At 35.9% G+C, this 24,583-nt stretch overlaps 1 protein-coding gene and 1 pseudogene across 7 annotated transcripts in view; both read left to right on the top strand.

Moving 5' to 3' along the window:
* Nucleotides 1–24,583, top strand: part of PDE1A (phosphodiesterase 1A) — a 404,293-nt gene that overhangs the window by 203,766 nt on the left and 175,944 nt on the right. The window lies entirely within an intron of this gene.
* On the top strand, nucleotides 21,861–23,231 carry LOC111542795 (annotated as a pseudogene). Its single transcript, XR_004229208.1, has one exon. The product of XR_004229208.1 is annotated as a heterogeneous nuclear ribonucleoprotein A1-like (transcript).

Genomic DNA, 24,583 nt, shown 5'->3' with positions numbered 1-24,583 from the left:
CATTCAGATAGAGCTAATTTTGTAGAAACTAAGCATAGTTTAACAATCAACTAACATGTAATTATGATACTTTCATGAAATATGGTCTCTGATTTTATTTCTGGGTCTACAACCTAGTTATTTATTTTTGAGAAATCATTTAATGTATCTACTTTATCATTTCTTTTCTAAAATAAAAAGAATATAGCTTCACCTATCTGTATCATTGGAGTGTTCTACAAATTCTTTTACTAAACTTTGTAAAAATGGTGAGGGTCTTAAGTAAAAAGCCCATCAAGATAAACATAAAAACTATTGGTGAATCACATAACTTTTTAATTGTGTAACAGAGCCTGCCTCATAAGAAGTGAATTCAGCTTCTGTATTAGTTTATTTTCATACTGATATGAAGAAATATCTGAGACTGGGTAATTTATAAAGAAAAAGAGGTTTAATGGACTCACAGTTCCACATGGCTTGGGATGCCTCAATCTTGGCAGAGGTGAAAGAGGAGCAAAGGCATGTCTTACATGGCAGCAGACAAGAGGGCATGTGCAGGGGAACTGCCCTTTATAAAACCATCAGATCTCTTGAGACATATTCATTATCAGGAGAACAGTACAGGAAAAACCCACTTCCATGATTCAGTTACCTCCCACTGGGTCCCTCCCACGACATGTGGGGATTATGGGAGCTACAATTCAAGATGAGATTTGGATAGGGACAAAGCCAGACCATATCAGCTTCTAATAGTCTGGAATCTGTGAAGTCTCAAGTTGATTCGGTGGCTTACTATGTGCCCAACACCATATTAAGAAATTTTCATACAATATTGAATTCAATCCTGCTGATGTGGATTCTTCTCTTATCTCTTTTTATAAAAGAGAAGACAGAGATTTAGAAAGAAAATAAAATTTGCCCAAGATCGCACAGCTTGTAAATAGTAGAGAAGGAATTCAAAGTGCAATGTGACTTTGGAGTACTTATTTCCAATGATTAGGGACAGAACAGCAGACTGTCCTTCTAAAGGTAATTACCTTGAAATTTTAAATCCAGAGTAAAACATCATTTCCTAGAACCCTAGAATGGTGAAGCTGGAAGACAAATTAAAATAATATCTAGCCTGATGGTTTATAAATTGGTTCCTAGCCATGAAACTCTTCCCTTAAATAAAAATCTTACCTGTAAGCTTAAAGCTTAAACATGCAAATTTGGAGAACTCTATGAGGAGAGAAGGGGCAATGGGAAGTTTTGTATAACTTTCAGCTTGAGGTACTTTCTAGATGAGTGTCAAAGAATCCTTCTAGATTCAAGTCCTAAAGGAATAATTCGCAAAACCACTGTGAAGGCCAAGATCTTTATTCCATTAATGAAAAAACAGGTGTTCAGAAATGTAGTTAAAATGAAAGGATCATTTACTCTTTGTCAAAGTAATAGACTCCCTTCTTTGTGTCTCCTCTCTCTCATCTTTGATCCATATAGTAAGAGGATACTGACCATATTTTGTTCTTTTCATTAATTGTTGAAACTCATTATTAACAGTTCCTGATACTTCATAAAAACAAAAAAAGCTAATATTTTGGAAGGAAAGGTAATTTTTCATAGCTACATGTTGATTTGTAACTAATCATCAGACTTGTTCTAACATATATTGCCTTGGGGAGAACTTGTGAACTATTAAAAATGAAACACCATGTCCTTTCACAGAGAAATAAGCAAGAACTAGAGAAGTATGCCAGTTGAAACTACAGGAGAGCTTGAAAATTCTGGCTGTGATCTCATGAATTGGAATTCAGTCAGAAGCACCAGTAAATGTTCTTTCTGGAAAATGCCATTACTCCTGTTTTTAATGATCATCTTGGTTTTAGATTTCATGCAACATGCAAAACATCTATCTGCTTTAAATAAATAGTCACTCACAAGTCATTAGCAGTTATTTGCCCTAAATGCTATTTTTTGCTTTTTGTTGATAGCAGATTATTTATGTTCTTTAAGCATTTTATTAGAACCTATTGCATGAGATTGAATGTATAAATAGATACATTTGTAAATGATTTAATTACTGATTACATATTATATACCTACTAGTGAAATAGGACAAAATATTTTGCAAATTATTTCAATTGCGTAATAGCTTACATGTGGAATATTTTTGGTTTAGGGTATACCTTGGAAATCAGATCTCATGGAGACAAAGGAGTCACAAAATAAGTAACAGTGAATTTGCTATTATAAACCTTCAAGATCTTCTGTCAAATGACATGTGTAAATTTATATTAATCATAGGTCTTTTGTAACTAGTCCACTGAAAATTATTCAACTGAAGTTAGCTAAGAGCATTGGAAAAGTGATTTATTGCTAAAATTAATAGCTAACTTTTAAAAAGTTGGTTGCATTGAGTCCTGAAAAGAGCAGATTCTAAGCAAATACCTACTTATTGCTAATATCTACTTACAAACATAACAAAGATAAATTTTTTCAAAAATGTTTTTTCAGTTCCAGATAATATTGTTTCTTATTTTTACTTGGATTTATACTACAGTTTTTAAATTTTGTAAATTTAGAAAATATTATTTCTTGAGCCTATGTGAAGCTGTATTTTTCTCTCAAGTCTTCTTTGGCAAATTTCCTCTTGATCAGTGTGGCCTACACAAAGACAGAGCCCTTGTATCCCAGCACCTTAGGATCCAGCAGGTTACACCAGCTGTCTGCTGAATGAGTACGTTCATGCTTCGGTACTTATCCTCCACTCAAATAACCAGCAAAACCAACCAGCCATGTTCTTGGGTCACAGGATAAAAGGAAATGGACAGTATCTTCCTATATCGAGCTCATGTTGTCACTAATATTAGTGTCAATACCTAGCCTCATGCATTACTTAGAATATTCGTTAAACAGTTACTATATTTGTCCAGTCTTGACTATGAGCCAAGACAACTTGTGTAGCTTCCAGTTGGCCCTTATTTTATAGGTCCTGGTGAATGAAAGACACTGAATATAGGCAACATAGGGCCTACCAGCCTTTAAATCCACCAGAGAATTCAGAACACTGACATAGTCTATGTTATTCTAAACAAGAATGAAATGTGAACATGGAAAACTGCTTCTTGATTTATCATAGTCTTAGAATCCTGGAGAGACTGAATAAATATTCAGAATCTTATAGTCTAACTCTGAAGAAAATAATCCCATTACATGCCAATTAGATAATGTGTATCATCTTTATTTTGTCACTCCAATTTTTATGTTTCTTGATGAGTTACTGTGTTTGTCAGCAGGAGCTGAAGTCATTCTGGGCAGCTTCTAAACAACAGCTGTACAGATACAGATGAGCCAGCTAGGAAAAGTGCTTAAACATACTTCTTACTTCTATTATCCTTTTGAGACCTCAGAAAATATGTTTGGGGAAAATTATCCCTTAGATTGCCACAGGAGTAGATGAAGTGTACATAACATCACCCCATTAGTGCATATTATGCTAATTGTTCAAGCAAAGTAACTTCCATTTAGAAATATAAGAGTTAATAAAGATACACTTACAGCTAAATATGAATAGATTTAAGATAGAAAATTAAGGCCAGACCACAATGAGCATCGTTTAGTTATCAATTAACTTAAGCCCAGAAAACAAAAGGTTAAACTGGGGGTTAGATTTGAAACAAAATTTAAAAATCTCTTTTGTTCCCTATAAATTTTATCATCCATGTCAAAGTTAACAGCGTTGGTTTAATAACATCAATAAAGACCTGATAGAACATGTTTAGGTTATGTAAAGGTAGATGTTATTCATTTTTCTCCTAACTCTGTATAATTCTGGTGAGAATTTGAGTTAGTAGATCCTCTTACAGAAATCAAAAAGAATCCTTTTATCCTGAGATAAAAAGCATATTGCATAATTTCTTTTTTTTGTCAAAACCAAAAATTACCAAAGTGGGAAAATCAATACATGTGAGAAATCTTGCATTTTCAAAACATGAAGGCATGAAAGATAAAATGAGAGAGGGGGTGATGAAAAGAAAATCTTCATTCTCCAAGGCAGTTCTCAACACATTTTTATAAACATAGGAAGAATGACTAAGAAAATAGGACAATGAGTAATTCATGCTGAGAATACTAAGACATATTGAAATAAACGTGGGCTGAACAAAGTCTTTTTAAAGGCTTTAACAAAAGAAAGGAATAAAGAAGAGCTCGTATCATATAGATTGCAGCTGAGGGTGACTCTAGTGAAAATTAGGACCACTAGTGTTCTGCACAATTTTAGAAGCCACAGAGAATTATCATGTTGCTGCAAAACTATTCCTTTCCTCCTGGAGTCTCCAAGGCATTGAAGTGAGCATTTGGCAGCAGCTGTGGTCTTGTGGGTGAAGTTCTTTTTATTCACATGATTGTCATATGGGCCTCAAGACGAAGAGCTCCAGGGAGAGTGTGAAACCAGCATGCTACTATTGCAGCATTTAATTTTCAGCAAAAGAGCCTTAGCACCCCCTAACAATGCTATCTGTGAAAGCTGTTTCTTGATTATATGAACTTATGTATATAACACTGTCGATCTTTCTAAATGAAGGATATTGAAAATGACAAATGGCAGGAATCATTTCTCGATATGAAGCATTAGTGAGGCCAGAGAATAGCATGATGTGAGGCAGTGATTTTCAGTAGGGGACAAGTGGGGTCAGAGGGTGTGTGTAGGTTGAAAATGCATCACTGGCATTGCAGTTTTATAATTGGAAATAACAAATATAATTTGATTTGTGTTACAAACTATAGGGATTGAAATTCTTGGCTAGCGAGAATACAGATTGTAGTGATCTATATTGAGGGGACATATTAAATCAGCTAAAAGTGTGAGCCTGAAATTTTCATCTTTGTCAAAGTAGAGAATGGTTTTAAATGTTTGAGAAACTGGTGTATTTAAAACAAAATATGTATTATAGCCAGAGAATTCTGTATTTGAATATCAGCCTGGCTTGTTGTACAGCTGGGACACCTGATTTGTACTTCCTAAGTCTTATTTTATTGATCTACAAATTGGGAATAATCAAATTTGCACAGAGTTAGAAAATCATATCCATACATTAAGACATATAAATGCAACAGTATTTAAAGTGTCAGGCATATGAATTTATGAAAAAGTGATTTATTTTCTCCCCATATCTACCTATTCCTTTCTCCTTCTAACTCTTGCTCACGTTCTCTTTCTCACTTTCTCATGTCTATTTATTTTCCCACCCAGAATGTAAGCATACTCAAGAATCAATTAAAAACTAAAAGGGAGCCACCTCCATTGTTCGTAGGTCCCTGCCCCATTACCACACTGGCTGTCTCCTGGTAGTAAAACTTTCTGGTCCTACATTCATTATCTCTACTTTCTCATGGTGCACGCAAGCCTCCACCCTTTGCAACTGGCTTTGATCTTCATCCGTCCCACTGAAGCTGGTCTCACTGAGGTCCCAATTCCCTTGGTTGCCAAATGTAATCAGTAGTTTTCAGGATTTTCTCTCTGGACCTAATCTTGAGGATCACTGATACTATAATTATTTGTAAACATTCTTCCTTGACATTCTCTCCCTCAGCTTCCTCTCTGCCTTTCCTTTTCTTATTCTCCTCTTACAGAGCTCATCTTCTCCTGTCTGCCTTTTACATACTGTCATTTTTATGGTTCCATCTTTGTCATTGTTTCCTTCTGTCTTTATTACATCTCCTGGAGACATTAGTCCACACCAATAGTTTTACCTACTATTTATTACTGCACATGTGGCTGTGAATAACCTGCTTCAGAATCACTTAGGGATACTTAAAAGACATGCACATTTGGGACTTGACCCCAGACCTTCCTCTGTCCTGCATTCAGATGAATTCCACGTCTATGTCATCATCTCAAATCTCTTTCCTGAGTGCCAGAACTAAGTGCCCTATTTCCTATTGGGCAGGTTCTCTTGCGTGTTCCATAAGCACCACAAATTCCGGATGTCCAGAATTGGATCCATCATTTCTCTCAGCCCAGCCTGCTCCTTCCTCTCCCATAATCACCATCATGGTGATGCTCACTAATCCCACACTTTCCTAAACCCAAGCATCTCTCTCTCTGTTACTGCCACATCCTGTTAGTCATCAAGTTCCGCTCTCCACCCTCCCTGCCTTCTCATGTTCCTCACTTGGATAACAAAATATCCTCCAAGTTTCCTGCCGTATTCCCATCCCTCTTAGGTTTATCTTTCACAGTACTGCAAAACTGCTAGAGTGCTACTGGAGGAGTGCTATTCCATGCTTTAAATCAGTCACTGGCTTTCCCACAGGCCTCTATATTAATTCCAAACTTCTTAATGGTGCAGAGGGTCCCTGGCCTCTAATAATTGGCAGTTTACTGAAGGTTTTCTGCTCTTGCATGCCTCCAGGCTTTCGGACACATTGTTATGCATGCCTCTGTTTGTCCTTGTCACAGCACTCATCATCTTATATGATGATTGCCAGTGTACTTCCCTGTCTGCATTTGTAGTCTGTAGAAATGAGAACTGCATGTTTTATTTTAGAATTTGCCACGACATGCATAATATTTGGTGCATAGTAGGTGTTCAACATCTATTTGTTAATGTAATGGCTGTAGTCCTTTAAGGTGGATGATGGTAGCATTGAGTGGAGAGAATGATACTATTCAGAATGTCCTAGCTCAATGAATCATAGTTTTATCAAATAGTACTCTTATTCTCAAAAAAAAAAAAAAAAAAATTGTGAGAAATGTTCCAAGTGCATCTCTTTTCTTAAGAAAATAAGCAATAATACTTGAAACAACTCTGGAGCTACATATCACTCCAAGTGTCATAAGGTATAAATGCATGTGAGTGCTAACATCTGGTTTGCATGAGAATATACTTAAGTGTGTGTATTAAGATGCACTGCATAGGCCGGGCATGGTGGCTCAAGCCTGTAATCCCAGTACTTTGGGAGGCTGAGAGGGGCAGATCACGAGGTCAGGAGTTCGAGACCATCCTGGCTAACACGGTGAAACCCTGTCTCTACTAAAAAATACAAAAAACTAGCCGGGCGAGGTGGTGGGTGCCTGTAGTCCCCGCTACTCGGGAGGCTGAGGCAGGAGAATGGCATAAATCTGGGAGGCGGAGCTTGCAGTGAGCTGAGATCCAGCCACTGCACTCCAGCCTGGGCGACAGAGCGAGACTCTGTCTCAAAAAAAAAAAAAAAAAAAAAAAAAGATGCACTGCATAAGTAAACTTGTCTAAACTCCAAACCAAAAATATATTATTTGGATGCAAGATGAAACCAAAACACAAGCCTTTTAAACCTAATCATTGGCTGGTCAGAGGAAGAACAATGAAAATATGATGGTCCTTAAAGTCTTACAAAAGGATGTAAGTAACTTTTCACTCTTTTTAATGAGTGTGTCAATCCAACAGCAATTTGGCAGACTTTCTTTACTTAATACTAAGCCAACACATATCCAAATGAGACAAATGTCCATGTTTTTACCTTTGATTTTCAAAAATTAGTAATATCCAATTTATATAATTTTTAAAATGTTTTCATATATTCAGAGTGTGCAGTCTACATAACACTTATGGAAAGTAAAATACAACATACAATATCTATTATCATGCAGTTTTAAAAAGAGAATAAAAATTTAAAAATAAACTCATCATTCTTGGTTCTCTGAATATCCTCTCTTCAATTCCAAACCAGAAGTGAAGACACCAACAACATTTTTCAAATATTTTAGCTATTAACAAAATTGACATTGCACATCCATTCTTAACAGTATGAGCTTAGTAGAATGTGAAGTACTTTAGATTAGAATTCAAAAGACCCACCCTTATTTGGGCCATTTACCAAACATACGGTCTTGGGCAAATTCCTTATTTCCTTTGAATCCCAGCTCACTGTTCTGTAAAACTGATAATAATTCCTGTTTGCTTACTTAACATTTAATTAATCAAATGAGAAAAATATGTAGAAAATCTTTGTAAAAGTTTAAACATATAATTTAATACATCAGTATAATGCACTGCAACTTCATAAAACATTACACTCTTTCCAAGTTTGACCACATAAATTACCTCATTTTTATGTTAAAGTCCTCTGTTACCCTACTGATCACATGATTGAGTTAGAATAATCTGATGTGCGTCTTGCTCATTGAGAACCTGTGCAGTACATCTTCAACTCCTAGATGCAGCTGCTTAGCAAGGTCCTCCAGCTAGATTTAGAGACTTACTCAATTACTGCTCAGAGACACCAGGATGTCTCTTCTGAGTTCACAAACAACTTCCAGATTCTTCTGGTTTCTTACCTCTTGGTCAATTTTTATTGCTTGTAAAGCCACTTGTGAGCAGAGCTTTGCCAGACACCTATCATCAATGTCCCCAGTGGAAATGGTGATGTGTTTGCCAGGAGATGCTCTTTCTTGATGCTGTTAACACGGCAAACCCTTTAAGGGCAAAATGTGTATTGAATTTCCCAGATCCACTCTGCCGAAACCCCATAGTGGACCTTGAAACTGTGGGAAGAATATTTCTGTCTCCTACTTTGTGCTGGAAGTCTGGGCAGGCACTAAAGCATCCTACATGTGCCCCAGTGTCCCAGAAAGTCCCTCATTAAAATAGATATCCAAGATACGTAATCTTTTTCTCTAATAGAGTCAGTTCTTGAAGTTGAGCATGGGGACCATTAGCTGAGACAGACACAACTTGTGCTTTTTATCCTCATGATCCTAACTCCTCCTCACAAGGAGCCCAGAAGTAACTCTTCTTTATTCAACCAATACATGTAAAATAAACTGGTGTGACTTCCTTGAATGGATAATCAGACATTGCTTTCTTTTCTTTTCTTTTCTGCTGTAGAATTTAACTTTTAATTATTTGCATATTGCTTTTAATTTATTTACTAATATTTGTCTCCTAGCTTTCTAGAAGTAAGTTCTGAGAGAGAAACTCTGTGTCAGTGTTGTCATTATCATAGCTTCAGTACTTGGCACATAGTAGGTGGTAAAAAAATAATTCTTGAAGAATGAATGGATAAATAAATGCTTGAAAAATATACTCAAAGTAATAATAGTTTCAAACTTATTAATGAAAATGATTGGAGAGACCACATGCATATAAAGGCATTTTAATTTTGGCCTTAAAAATCTTGATATCATTCCATTTCTTCTGAAGGTGTATTAATAGTTTTATAATTTAAAGGGTAAAATTTTAAGAATTAATCAAGGAGTATTAATCAGGATATTTTACTAAGCCATTCTATGATGATTTTTTAAGAGTTTAAAGTGTTCATGGAAAATTCAGGGTCTAGCTAAGAAAACATACCTTCCAGACCCCTAAACCCTCACCTTTACACACAATTTTGTTTTTATATGCTTGTAACTGGGACAGTCTCAGAAGACATTTAGTTCTAAGACAAGCTAATCTAACTGAATAAATATTACAATTTTCCCCAAGGTTTCTTTTTAAATAACAGTTTTATTGAGGCATAATTAACATATAATACATTGCATGCATAAAGTATACATTTTGATAAGCTTTGATATACATTCATCAAATTACTACTCCAATCAAGATCACAAAAATAGACATTACCCCCAAAAGTTTCCATATGCTCCTTGAAAATTTCTCCCTTTGTTTTTTCCCTGGCCTCCTGGTCCCAGGTAACCACTTATCTGCTTTTGATCACTATCAATTCATTTCCATTTTCTAGAATTTTATGTGAATGACATTCTTTTTGTCAAGTGGCTGTGGTGTCTTCTGCTGCTGCTGCTTTTTTCTTTGAGAATCAGGATCTCACTATGCTGCCCAGGCTGAAGTGCAATGGCTATTCACAGATGCAATCCTACTACTAATCAGCACAGGAGTTTTGACCTGCCTTGTTTCTGACCTGGTCCAGTTCACCTCTCCTGAGACAACCTGCTGGTCTCCCACTCACAGGAGGTCACCCTATTGGCATAGTGCATCCCAGAACTCCTGGATTCAAGCAGTCCCCCTGCCTCAGCCTTAAAGTAGCTGGGACTACAGGAATTGACTTTACTCAGCTTCTGGTTTCGTTTATTCAGTATAATTATTTTGAGATTCATTCATGATGCTGTGTGTATCAATTATTCATTCATTTTTATTCTCTGGAGTAGTATTCCAGAGTCCAGCAATGCCTTTTCTAGATAGCTACCCAAAAGTAATGAACACAATATGTTTATACACAGATTTATACATTAACATTCATAAGAGCTTTATTCTTACTAGCCAAACAGACTAAAAGCAAACCCAAATTTTCATCAACCAATAAAAATATAAACAAATCATGATATACCCGGCCATAATTTACTTTTTAAAACTCCTAGAACTAATAAGTAAGTTTAGCAAGATAACAGGATATCTAATATTTACAATAGCATTAGATATTCTGAAAAATTTTAAAGTAAATCTGATAAATGATGTGCAAGATCTATGTACTAAAAATTTTAAAGCATTACAGAAAGAAATTAAAGAAGTCATAAATAAATAGAGAGATATACTATGTTTATGGTCAAGACTCAAGATGTCAGTTCACACTAAATTGTTCTATAGGTTCAATTTCAATATAACCCCAGTCATAATCCCATCAGGTTTTCTTTTTTTGGCAAAACATAAAAAGTTTATTCTGAAATCCATATGAAAATGCCAAGAAGCTGTAATAGCCAAAATAAATTTGTAAAAGAAGAACGAAGTTAGAAGACTGACACTACCTGATTTCAAGGTTGATCAAAAGCTACTGTAATCAAGAGAGTGTGGCATCACTGGTATTTGGTAGATAATAGAAAAATGTAATAAAGTGGAGTCCCCAAATTAATCCACATATATATGGACAATCTATTTTTTACACAAAGGTACAAAGGCAATTCAGTAGAGAAATGATAGATAGCTTTTTCAACAAATAGTGCTCTCAATAATTGGATGTCTAGATATAGAAATAAACTCCTAGCAGTATCTCACATCATATGTAAAATATTAACTCAAAATGAATGATAGACCTAAATGTAAAGCCTAAAACTATAAAACATCCAGAAGAAATTATAAGAGAAAAGCCTTGTGGTCTTGAGTTAGGCAAATATTGTTTAGATATAACACAAAACATATAATCTACAAAATTAAAAAAAGATGATGGACTTCATTAACTATTTAAAAACCAGAAAGATTTGCTCTTTGAAAAACATTGTACAGAGAATGAAAAGATGCCATGGACAGGGAAAAATATTTGCAAACCATATATCTGAAAAAGGACTTATATCAAGAATATATAAAGAACTCTCAAAATTCTATTAAAGGAAAAAGGAAAATAAAAAATAATTCAACTAAAAATGGGCAAAAAATTTAAAAGACACTTCCATCAAAGAGGATACATGAATAGCAAGTAAGCACATGAAAAGATAACTCATAGCAGCAGAAGCATTTGTCACTAGGGAAATGCAAATTAAAACCACGATGAGATACCACTATACATTTTTAGAATGACTAAATTTTTATTTCACTCTGATCATATTAAGCATTGGTGATAATGTGGAGGTACTAGAGCTTATATAATGCTGTTGGGAATACAAAATAGTACAGTCACTTTGGGGAAAAGTTTGGAAGCTTCTTAAAAAGTTAAACTTATACCTAATATGCAATCCAACCCTTCCACTCCTAGGTATTTTTCCAAGAGAAATGAAACCATACAAGATACGTAGACTTACACGTGAATGTCCATCACCTGGGGAATGAATAAACAATTGTGGTTCATCCACTCAAAAAAAGGTACTTGGCAATAAAAAGGAACCAACTTCGGATAGAGGTCATAACGTGAGCTATTCCTAAAAGCATTATGCTCAGGGAAAGAAGCCAGTCACAAAAGGCTACAGATGGTATGCTTTCATTATATGACAATTTAGAAAAGCAAAACTATAGGACCAGAAGTAGGAAGGGAATTGATGGAAAAGGCAATGATGCAGCTTTTAGGGGTGATGGAAATGTTCTGTGTCTTCAGTGTAGTGATGGTAACGTGACTATATACGTTTGCTAAAACTTATTGATCTCTACACCTTGGAAAGATTATTTTTGTTACATAAATTATACATCAATAAAGCTGATTTAAAAAAATATATTTATGCACATGAAACAGTAAACAGAACAGATTAATAGTAGGGAAAACCGGGACATGCTGAAGTGGTCAGGAAAGTTTTTCTGGAGTAGGTTCACTTGAGTTTGGTTAGAGAGTTTCTATCTAAATAGGTGAAAAGCAGAAGAGTGAAGTTATAATATGAGTTAGGAAAAACTTACTGCTATTCAATAATCCAACATTTTGGTGGCTTAACAGAGGAAAGATATACTTCTTGCCCACATGGCAGTTCACTTCAATATTCCGGAGGCATTCTTCCCACGGGTGAGGCAGGATCTCAAACCTAGAGAGTGTAGGTCGTTGGCATCCTCCACTGTGTCTTCTATATCTGGCCTTGAGACGGGAAGAAAGATATGGAAGCAGAGTGCTTATGTGGCAGATTGAGTGGGAGATTTTGGAGCACAGGCATAGAAGTTGAGTATGTCATTCCTGCCTGCACTCTATTGGCCAGAACACAGTCATATGTCTTTGTTTATCTGCAAAAAGCACTGGGAGATACAGTTTGAGCTGGGTTCCTAGAAGAAGGAAATGAGTTTGATGAGCACATAACAATGTCTCTGCCACAGGTATGGCAATGTGAAAGTGAGATGTGCAGCCATGGAGCAGTGAGGAGTTCAGTTCGGCTGTAGGAAGCTGGTAAAATTTGTAAGAGAATGTGGCAGAAATTAAAGGAGGACACTAAATGCCAATTATACTGTCTTTGGGGGAATAAATTTGCGTTAAATACATCTTTGTAAACTAGGATAATTTTTGCCTACCACTCAAAGATATACTGAGGATGGGATAGTATAATATAGTCAAGCTGTCTCTCAAGGTTTGTAAAGCACTAAATAAGTATGTGACACATTTTGTGTTAATCTGAAAAAAAGTTGCTACAATTGCAAAGCATTTCTTTCTTTTTCAATGATTTCCCTCCAAAGTTCAAAGTTTTTCCATAACTTTTGACCTTTGCTATTTCCTCCATAGCCCCCTGAAAGAATAGTTATTTCCTTTGACTATCTTGTTCCCCTCTAAAGAGAAGATATTAATAAGTTATTAACTATAAAGGAAAGGAAACCACAGGATTTCTTAGAACACTTCTTTGGATTCCTGCTGTTATAGCTAAGCATATAGTGTTACCATCTGTGCTAATAAAAATAACAATAATGTGTGCAATGTTGAAGTGAATGATAGACTCTTATTTCAAAAGATGAAATTAAGCCCCAGTTTTGTCTCTTCTTTCTGCAGATTTCACTTTTGCCTTATCCATATTTTCTGCTTATCTTTAGTATGTTCCTTTGTGTCTTGTCTCAATTACTCTGATAACTCTATCTCTTCCCTTAGGGCTATCTGCCAACTAGTCACTTCTAAAACCAATTTGATGTTTTTTATTGCATTGGCATTCTCTCTCTCTCTTTTTAAATTACCTTCTTGGTGACTTTGAATCCTATTTTCACTATTTTATTGAGTTCCAAGTCAAGTTTTCCACCATACTTGAGCTATTCACATCAATCACATGCAGTTTTTTCACTTCTCCATGGCTTTACGTTAGAAACATTTGTAAAATTGTGGTTTTGATATTTTCCATTAATTGTATTTCATGCATATTTTACCTGACTGCATGTATCTGAAAAATAAGGTTTTCTTCATTTATTCATTCTTCTCACCCTTCAAACAACTGCACATGTGATTTTGACTGAAATTACTGATTTGATATGCAAATTGAATAGACTTACTCTTTCTCATCTTTGATATTTTTTGATCAGAGATCATGGATACAGCAAATGCTTTATAATCTTAGAAGGTAATTGCGACTTCATCAGTAGGAAGCTGGCCTTCTAAGTTTCTTCTAATACTTTGGGTACTTATTTGTTTTGTTTTATTTTATTTTTATTTTCTAGATGCCACATTTTATTGGCAGAAATGGAGATGCCTTAAGTTTTGGTTAGGTGTAAGCGCAATGAAGTATATTTTTTGTGTATGTGATTACCCATGATTGTAGAATTATAAGATGGTATGCTCAATGTTATTTTCTATTTTGTCACAATTTATTGTCTCAATATAAACACAACACACTGATTTTTCTTTAGTTAAGGTTACAACTTTAGAAGGAAAAAACATGGTTCTGCAAAATAAAGGGATAGTTAATAAGTCTTGTCTCCTTTCAGAATTAATGCAATTGAGTCTCTTAAATAAACAAAGAATCATATCCAACTTTTTACATAAAAGGAAAACCTGAATTTCATGAAGCCCTTCTTAGATTAATTTCCAAACTCTAGTTTTTCCCTGTGTGAACTTCTTTGTCACTTATTTCTTTTTAAAGCAAGACTCATGCTATTTCATAACCTTACTAATAGATATTTATGTGGCATTTAGGATAAGTTATAGAAATAAGGACATAGGTAAGATAAGAGCATAAATACGATTCCAATTTAAAAAGGAAGAATAAACATAGCAGATTTATTGGCCCGTATATGTGCTTTGAGTAAGCTGAATTTTAATCAATGTTAGAAATTTATAGGTTGCACGCTGCACTTTATAAGGAAAGAAACACATATATTTTGCCTTCAACTAAATATAAAAAAATTTTGGGTTTCTTCAAACACTTTCATACTTTATAACTCACATCGTATCTGTAAAAAAGATATAAAAACATACAATTGGATGAAAGTGAAAATTTTTTTACGTCATTATTGTTTAAAGTTTAAAAAACTATGCTTGACCAAATATCACTTTTTATTACAATTTACTAATTTTTTCTGTAGCTATTTTTGCTAATTTCTAGATCATTTTATTTTATTTTATCCTTTAAAATATTCTGCCTGGTTAAAAATGAAGGGGGAGAAAACATGATCCACATATGGATTTAGTTAATTTATAGTTGCTTATTATACCAAGATTTACTTTATAAATTTCTCAATGACTTTAAATTACATTTTGGATTTTAAAAGAGATTTATAGCAATGTATTTTATTTGGCACTTAAATATTTAATATATTTTTAGCAATTTAAAAGTGATGATTTGCACAAAACACATCCATCTTTATTAAAATTAAATAAAAGCAATTTCTCTTATATTGTTTACATAATTGATTTCATTATAGCATTACACTTGAAAGAACAACTTTTTGTGTTTCTTAGTTATTATATATGTTATGTGTAGTATTTCTTCCTGAGCACTCTACGATGGATGTGATTTTGTTCTGATTTAGGCTATAATTGTTAAAATTGTGCAGAATAATGTTGTCAACAGGGTCTGCCATATTAAAAAGAGTAATTTCTCCAGTGGACACTATTTTTCAAATTCAATTTTCATATAACTGTCAATGTCTTAATGCTAAATGTTAAAAAGAATATATTTAGTTTTCTTGAGGAAGCTCTATGTAGTTTTCCATAATGATTGTACTGATTTACAATCCTACCAGCAATGTACAAGGGTTCTCTTTTCTCCACACCCTCACCAACAACTTGTCATCTTTCATCTCTCTTGTTATTTTAGTTTTTGTTTTTGTCTTGAGACAGTCAGTATCTGTTGTTCATGCTGGAGTTCAGTGGCATAATCACGGCTCACTGTAGCCGTAGACTCAGTCTCAAGCTGTCCCCCCACCTCAGTTTCCCAGGCAGCAAGGACTATAAGTATAAGCCATGATTCCCAGCAAAGCTTTTTTTTTTTCAGAGATGGGATCTTGCTATGCTGCCCAGGCTGTTTCCATGTTTTTGATAGTAGCCATTCTGACAGGCTTGTGGTGATATCTCATTTTGGTTTTAACTTACATTTTCCTAATGATTGGTGATAATCTTACTCTGTTTTGTGCTGCTATAACAGAATATCACAGACTGAGTAATTTATAATGAACAGAAATTCATTGACTCACAGCTTTGGAGGCTCAAAAGACAAAAATCAAGAGGCTGGGATCGGTCAAGGAACCTCTTGCTGCATCATCCCATGGTGGAAGGGCAAGAGAGGGTGTGAGTGAAAGCACATTCCACCTTTGTAAGGAACCCACTCCCACAACAAAAATCCATTCCTGTGAGAACAGCATGAATCCATTCGTGAAGGCAGAGCTCTCCTGGCCTAACCACCTTTTAAAGGTCCTGCCCTCTAATACTGTTATAATGATAATTAAATTTCAAAATGAGTTTGGGAGGAGACAAACATTCAAACCATAGCAGCAGTGCTGAGCATTTTTTCATATATTTGTCAGTCATTTGTATGTCTTCTTTTCAGAAATATCTATTCAGGCCCCTTGCCCATGTTTTAATCAGGTTATTTGTTTTCTTGCTATTGAGTTGTTTAATTTCCTTTTATATTATACATGTTAACCACTTAACAGATAATATGCTTGTAAATAGTTTCTCCCAGTTGGTGGGTTCTCTCTTCACTCTGCTAATTGTAGCTTTGCTATGCAGAAACTTTTTAGTTTGGTGTAATCCCATTTGTCTACTTTTGCTTTTGTTGTATGAGCTTTTGGGGTCATATCTAAATAATCAATACCAAACCCATGTTGTATAGTGTTACCCCTGTGTTTTCAGAGTAGTTTCACTGTTTTGGGTCATACACTTAAGTCTTTAATCCATTTTGAGTTTATTCTATAAAGAGTGAGATAAGGATCTGATGTCATTCTTTTTCTGCATGTTTTTCAATACTTTTTATTGAAGAGATTGTCTTCTTCCCATTGTATTCTTGCACTTTCATCAAAAATTAACTAACTGTAAATGTTTGAGTTCATTTCTTGGTTCTTTCTTCTATTCCATTGGCAAATGTGCTTATTTTTATGCCAGTCCCATGCTGTTTTAATTACTATAGATTTACATTATAGTTTGAAATCAGGTAGTATGGTGTCTTCAGCTTTGTTCTTTTTGCTCAGTATTGCCTTGGTTGTGTGTGTGTGTGTGTGTGTGTGTTTCCATATGAATTTTAGGATTTTTTTCCTTTTTCTGTGGAAAATGACATTGGAATAACAAAAAACTATTTGGAGATTCCTCAAAAAACTAAAAATAGAATTACCATAGAATCCAGCAATTCCACTTCCATGTATGTATCCAAAGAATTTGAAATCAGTATGTTGAAGAGATAACTGCACTCCCATGTTCACTGCAGCATTATTCACAATAGCTAAGTTATGGAATCAATCTAAGTGTACATTGTTGTGTGGGTAGATAATGAAAATGTACATATACACAGTGGCATACTACACAGTCTTGAAAAGGAAGAAAATTCTGTCATTTGTGGCAGATAGATGAACCTGGAGAGCATTATGCTAAGTAAAATAAGCCAGGCAAGGAAAAACTAATACTACATGTTCTCACTTATGTATAGAATTTAAAACAATTGAACTCAAAGAAACAGATAGTAGAATAGTGGTTACCAGAGGCTGGGGATGGAGGATATGAGGAGATATTGTTTAGAGAATACAAAGTTTTAGTTAAATAAGAGAAATACGTTTTTTGAACTCTATTGCACAGTATGATGTCCATAGTTCAAAATGGTGTATTGTGTATTTTAAATTTGCTAAGAGAGTAAATTTCAGATGTTCTTATCACAAAAAATAGTAAATGTTTGAGGTGATGGATATGTTAATTAGCTTGATTTAATCATTCCACTTTGTATACCTATATCATAACAACACTTTTACCTCATAAATACATACAATTATAATTTGTCAAATTACCATATAATAAAAATAATTATCTACTTTTAAGATAGTAAAAACAACAATAATAAATATATCACTTTTATCATTAGTGAATACATTTTGAAATTCTAATACTTAGCAACAATTTTAGATTGTTTGATTTTTATAAACTTCATAATCTCTTTATAGAGCTACTGATAATCTCTTGCAATTTGTAGGATTTCCAAAGTGTTGTCTGAATTCAGAGGCATACAGTACTGAATTTTAGACCATGAAAGAAACTTGGAATTAATTTAGAGCAATGATCAGCAAACTATAGTTCATGAGCTAAATCTGGTCAGCAGTCTCTTTTTATAAAGTTTTATTGGAACACAGGCTCATTTATTTATGTATTATCTGTAAGGGTAAAGCTGAAAGTATGCCTTACAAGGCCTGTATTTGGCCCTTTAAAGAAAAAAAAAATGGCTTATTCAGGATGTAGAGGAAAAACTTACTTAACAAAGGGGGAAGCTGAGGTACCTGGAGATTAGTTGCTGTCTTATTTTGAGTTTCCTCAAAAATAGACTCTGAAAAAAAGATTTGAATTTAGTTTGTTTATTGTGGGAATAATCCCAACAAACATCAATAGAAGATTGGAGAAGAGAGACAAGAAAGGAAGGAAGCCAATAATGTAAGTGTTATTAGGCAAGTGTTATTAATTCATGTGTTTTCTTGGTGGACAACTGAAACTCAATCCTACTGAGGGACTCTGGGGAAAAATGTAATGCATGTTCCTTAGAGTTATTTCATCTGAGGGACAATGGAGTTGGGGTCTTTATATACTAATTTTATTGAAGGTTGATGGCAACACTGCCTGCATCAAGCAAGTCTATCAGTGCCATTTTTTCCAATAGCATATCCTTATTTCATGTCTCTGTGTCGTATTTTAGTAATTCTTGCAAACTATATTGTTATTATTGTATCTGTTATGGTGATCAGTGACCTTTGATGTTACTATTGTAATTGTTTTGGGGCACCACTAAATCATGCCATATAAGATGGCAAATTCAATTGATAAATGTTGTGTGCGTTCTGGCTGCTCCACCAACCAGCCATTCCCGTGTTTTTCTCCCTCTCTTTGGCCTTCCTATTCTTTGAGACACAGTATTATTGAAATTAGGACAGTTAATAACCCTAGAGTGGCCTCTAGCTGTTCAAGTAAAAGGAAGTCACATGTCTTCCACTTTAAATCATAAGCTAGAAATGATTAAGTTGAATGAGGAAGGCAAGTTGAAAGTCAAGACAGGACAAAAGCTACGTCTCTTATGCCAAACAGTTAGCCTAGTTGTGAATGCAAAGGAAAAGTTCTTGAAGGAAATTAACAGGGGTACTCTAGTGAAAACATGAATGATAAGAAAGCAAAACAGCCTTATTGCTGATATGGAGAAAGTTTTAGTTGTCTGGATAGAAGATCAAACCAGTCACAATATGCCCTTAAGCCAAAGCCTAACCCAGGGCAAGGCCTTGACTCTCTTCAATTATATGAAGACAGAGAGAGGTGAGAAAGCTGCAGAAGAATTTTGAAGCTAGCAGAGGCTGGTTTATGAGGATTAAGAAAAGAAGCCATTGGCTGGGTGCAGTGTCTCACGCCTGTAATCCCAGCACTTTGGGAGGCTGAGGTGGGCAGTTCACAAGGTCAAGGGCTGACATGGTGAAATCGTGTCTCTACTAAAAATACAAAAATTAGCCAGTTGTGGTGGCGCATGCCTATTCCCAGCTACTGGGGAGGTTGAGACAGGAGAATCACCTGAACCCGGGAGGCAGAGGTTGCAGTGAGCAGAGATCTTGCCACTGCACTCCAGCCTGGTGACACAGAGAGACTCCATCTCAAAAAACAGACAGACAAACAGAAAAGAAGCCATCTCTATAACATAAATGTGCAAGATGGAGCAGCAAATACTGATGTAAAAGCTGCAGCAATTTATCCAGAAGATAGAGGTAAGATCATTGATGAGGTGGTTTCATTAAACAGCAGATTTTCAATGAAGATAAATCAGCCTGATAATGGAAAAGATACCATCTAGTACTTTCATTGCTAAATAGGAGAAGTCAATGCCAAGCTTTGAAGCCAGATATTGACTTCTCAAAGCCTCAAAGGACAGGCTGACTCTACTGTTAGGGGCTAGTGTAGCAGGTGACTTTAACTTGGAGCCAATGCTCATTTGCCATTCTGAAAATCCCAGACCCCTTAAGAATGAAATAACAGAGCTATTCTGCCTGTGCTCTAGAAATGGAATGATCAAGCCTGGATGACAGTCCATCTGTTTACAGCATGGTTTGTAAATTATTGTAAGCACACTGTTGAGGCCCATTGCTTGGAAAAAATTATTTCATTTCAAATGTCACTACTCATTAACAATGCACCTAGTCACCCAAGAGCTCTAATGGAGAAATATGAAGTTAATATTGTTTTCATGCCTGCTAACAAAACATCCATTCTGCAGCCCATGGATCAAGGAGTAATTTTGACTTTCAAGTCTTACTATCTAAGAAATATATCTTGTAAGGCTATCACTGCCATAGATAGTGATCCCTTTGTTGGATCTGGGCAAAATAAATTGAAAGCATCTGGAGAAGATTCACCATTCCAGATGACTTTTATGATTCCTGAAAGGAGGTCAAAACATCAACATTAACAGAAATTGGAAGACATTGATTCCAACCCTCAGGTATGACTTTGAGGGGTTCATGACTTCAGTAAAGGAAGTCACTGCAGATGTTGTAGAAATAGTAAGAGAACTAGAATTAGAAGTAGAGCCTGAAGATGTAGCTGAATTGCTGCAATCTCATGTTAAAACTTAAATGGGTAAAGAGTTGCTTCTTGTGCATGTGCAAAGAAAGTGGTTTCTTGAAATGGAATCTACTCCTGGTGAAGATGCTGTGAACATTGTTGAAATAACAGCGAAGAATTTAGAATATTACAAAAACTTAGTTGGCAAAAAAATACTTAGTTGGTAAATCAGTGGCAGAGTTTAAGAGGACTGACTTCAATTTTGAAAGAAGTACTGTGAGTCAAATGCTATCAAACAGGGTTGCATGCTACAGATAAATCTTTTATGAAAGAAGGAATCAGTCCGTGTGACAAAATTGATTGTTGTCTTATGTTTAAGAAACTGGCACAGCTACCTCAGCCTTCAGCAACCACCACCCTGATCAGTCATCAGACATAAACACAGAGGCAGAACCGTTTACCAGCAAAAAGATTACAACTTGCTGAAAGGCTCAGATGATTGTTAGCATTTTTTAGCAATGAAGTGTTTTAAATTAAGTTATATACATTTTTATACATAATGCTGTTGCATACTTAAAAGACTACAGTGTAGTATAAACATAATTTATATGTACTGGGAAACTAAAAAATTTGTGTGACTCACTTTATTCCAACATTTGCACTATTGCAGTGGTCTGGAACTAAGCCCACAGTATCTCTGAGGCATGCCCATAATTGAGGGTTTCTCATAGAGGTATTAATTCTATTGCAATCTGTCTTACCAAGTGCAAGGGCAGAAGAGGCTTCAAAAGCCAGAGAAAAAAGTCAGATAAAGAGACACAAGAACTGCAGTTCAAAGTTGGGCTGGCACGTATTGAAATGTTAAGGGCTGAATTATTATGGATGTTTGCTATAATCCAACCTACCACTATTAATATCCACTGATGCCTCCATTAATTTCACCCCATCCTGCTACATATTCTTCTAGGTGGCAGGAGATTACAATTTCTTTTAAAAACCCAACAACTTAGTAGCAGAGAGCTAATGGTGGATTTTGTAGTCCTTACTGCTACAATTAATCCTAAAACTATAATTAATAATCATCATGCACCTCCTGTATCACTCATTCTAGATTCCTCTCATCCTTGGCCAGTATTTCTGTAGGTGTAGGCTTGTCCTGTGGGTAACAAAGACTTTCATCCCGAGGGGCTTGAGCCCCTGGTTCCTACGACCTTTTCAGACAGAGGTCGCAGTAATTGTTTGTCCATGGTTATCACTAGGCTTGGGGGCACCAAGAGCTCCCCAGTGAGTCGCCTGAATTCTAAGACATACTATTCATTATCATTTTGCATCAGTACTACTTTCTTGTCATTATGATTATGCTCCTTTCTGCCCGTGGACGCCGCCGAAGAAGCATCGTTAAAGTCTCTCTTCTCCCTGCCGTCATGTCTAAGTCAGAGTCTCCTAAAGAGCCCGAACAGCTGAGGAAGCTCTTCATTGGAGGGTTGAGCTTTGAAACAACCGATGAGAGCCTGAGGAGCCATTTTGAGCAATGGGGAACGCTCACGGACTGTGTGGTAATGAGAGATCCAAACACCAAGCGTTCCAGGGGCTTTGGGTTTGTCACATATGCCACTGTGGAGGAGGTGGATGCAGCTATGAATGCAAGGCCACACAAGGTGGACGGAAGAGTTGTGGAACCAAAGAGAGCTGTCTCAAGAGAAGATTCTCAAAGACCAGGTGCCCACTTAACTGTGGAAAAGATATTTGTTGGTGGCATTAAAGAAGACACTGAAGAACATCACCTAAGAGATTATTTTGAACAGTATGGGAAAATTGAAGTGATTGAAATCATGACCGACCGAGGCAGTGGCAAGAAAAGGGGCTTTGCCTTTGTAACCTTTGATGACCATGACTCCGTGGATAAGATTGTCATTCAGAAATACCATACTGTGAATGGCCACAACTGTGAAGTTAGGAAAGCCCTGTCAAAGCAAGAGATGGCTAGTGCTTCATCCAGCCAAAGAGGTCGAAGTGGTTCTGGAAACTTTGGTGGTGGTCGTGGAGGTGGTTTCGGTGGGAATGACAACTTCGGTCGTGGAGGAAACTTCAGTGGTCGTGGTGGCTTTGGTGGCAGCCGTGGTGGTGGTGGATATGGTGGCAGTGGGGATGGCTATAATGGATTTGGTAATGATGGAAGCAATTTTGGAGGTGGTGGAAGCTACAATGATTTTGGCAATTACAACAATCAGTCTTCAAATTTTGGACCCATGAAGGGAGGAAATTTTGGAGGCAGAAGCTCTGGCCCCTATGGCGGTGGAGGCCAATACTTTGCAAAACCACGAAACCAAGGTGGCTATGGCGGTTCCAGCAGCAGCAGTAGCTATGGCAGTGGCAGAAGATTTTAATTAGGAAACAAAGCTTAGCAGGAGAGGAGAGCCAGAGAAGTGACAGGGAAGCTACAGGTTACAACAGATTTGTGAACTCAGCCAAGCACAGTGGTGGCAGGGCCTAGCTGCTACAAAGAAGACATGTTTTAGACAAATACTCATGTGTATGGGCAAAAAACTCGAGGACTGTATTTGTGACTAATTGTATAACAGGTTATTTTAGTTTCTGTTCTGTGGAAAGTGTAAAGCATTCCAACAAAGGGTTTTAATGTAGATTTTTTTTTTTGCACCCATGCTGTTGATTGCTAAATGTAATAGTCTGATCGTGACGCTGAATAAATGTCTTTTTTTTTAAAAAAAAAAAAATGATTATGATTTATTATTTGTGTCAACATACTCACTCTTTTATATTTTCCTTCTAATATATCAGGATCAGGATAACAAAATGATCAGGTGGCAGCCATAGTTTAGTAGAGCCCTTACTATAACCTCCCTTGTAAAAGCACTCCTGCACCACTACCACACCTTGGAAATCAAGTGTATCTTTTACAGCTGAGTTGAAAGTGCAACATGGGAAGCACACATCACCCAACTGGGTCACTTGGACAGATAATAAAAGGGCACTTATAGTTTGACCTTTTGGTTCTCAGAGTCATGTATTCCACCTATTAGAGACACAACACCACATAGTAGCCATTGGCATTTAAAGACTAGTGTCCAAATCCCACAGAGTAACAGTGCCATCCACAGATTGGTTTGTTTACTTGTGCCTTTAAGAAACGAATTCAACATTCTGTCAGGCCAGCAGATTTGAGGTAATGCAATATATTGTAAAATGAGTGATATTTCACAGTCATTTATATTTTGTCATCTTTCCTTTGCTGTAATATGGGTTCTTTAGTTCAAGGAGGCATCATACGCCATCTTGTGATGATAAATCTCCCATTTTCTGAGTCCTTAGATAATATTGCTAGATGAGACATTTAGACAGAAAAGTTAAACCCATATCTAAAATATTTATTGATCACAATAATGAAAAATTACTGCTCTTTCCAGGTAGGAAAAGGTCAGATATTATCCACTTGCAATCAAGTTGCAAGTTCATCTCTGATTGTGAGAAATCAGTCATTTGACAGAGGAAGTAGCTTGAACAACATTGTAAGAGAGAGCCCATGCATAGCGTACATCCATGTCACAATAATTATTCATTTCATGGGCCATTACACAATAAGTGTAGTAGCCAAGAAAAACAAAAACAACTTGTTCTACTAGAAATGTAATTCTATCCATTTGTTTGTTCAGTGCATCTAATTCAGAGGACATTTATACAAGAGGCCAAGATCTACATATTTTGTGCCTGCTTCTATAATTATTTCCACTATTTCTTCTCTAGACATTGTTATCCTTAGTCTTCCAATCTTGCTTTTTCCAAAGCCACTTACCAAACATTCATTTGTAACTGCTCAGTGGTTCATATATATCCTCCTCTTGAATATATGTTCTCCCCCTGCACAATTGATGGCTACATACACTGCTCAAAGCTGTGCCCAAGGGAGGGTTTGTCCATACTGTTGTCTTTCAGGGCTATCACAGAGCGAGGATCTATTACAGAATTTTCAACTCCCAACAATTTATCACAATGGCCTATCAAAGAACCAAGTCCAGGTTTTACTCTAGCTCCATCAGCCAGTCATACGGAACCTCCCATGAAGCCATAG

Source organism: Piliocolobus tephrosceles, chromosome 11 (assembly GCF_002776525.5).
Source record: "Piliocolobus tephrosceles isolate RC106 chromosome 11, ASM277652v3, whole genome shotgun sequence".
NCBI lineage: Eukaryota > Metazoa > Chordata > Mammalia > Primates > Cercopithecidae > Piliocolobus > Piliocolobus tephrosceles.
This window is presented reverse-complemented; position numbering and strand designations above follow the sequence as displayed.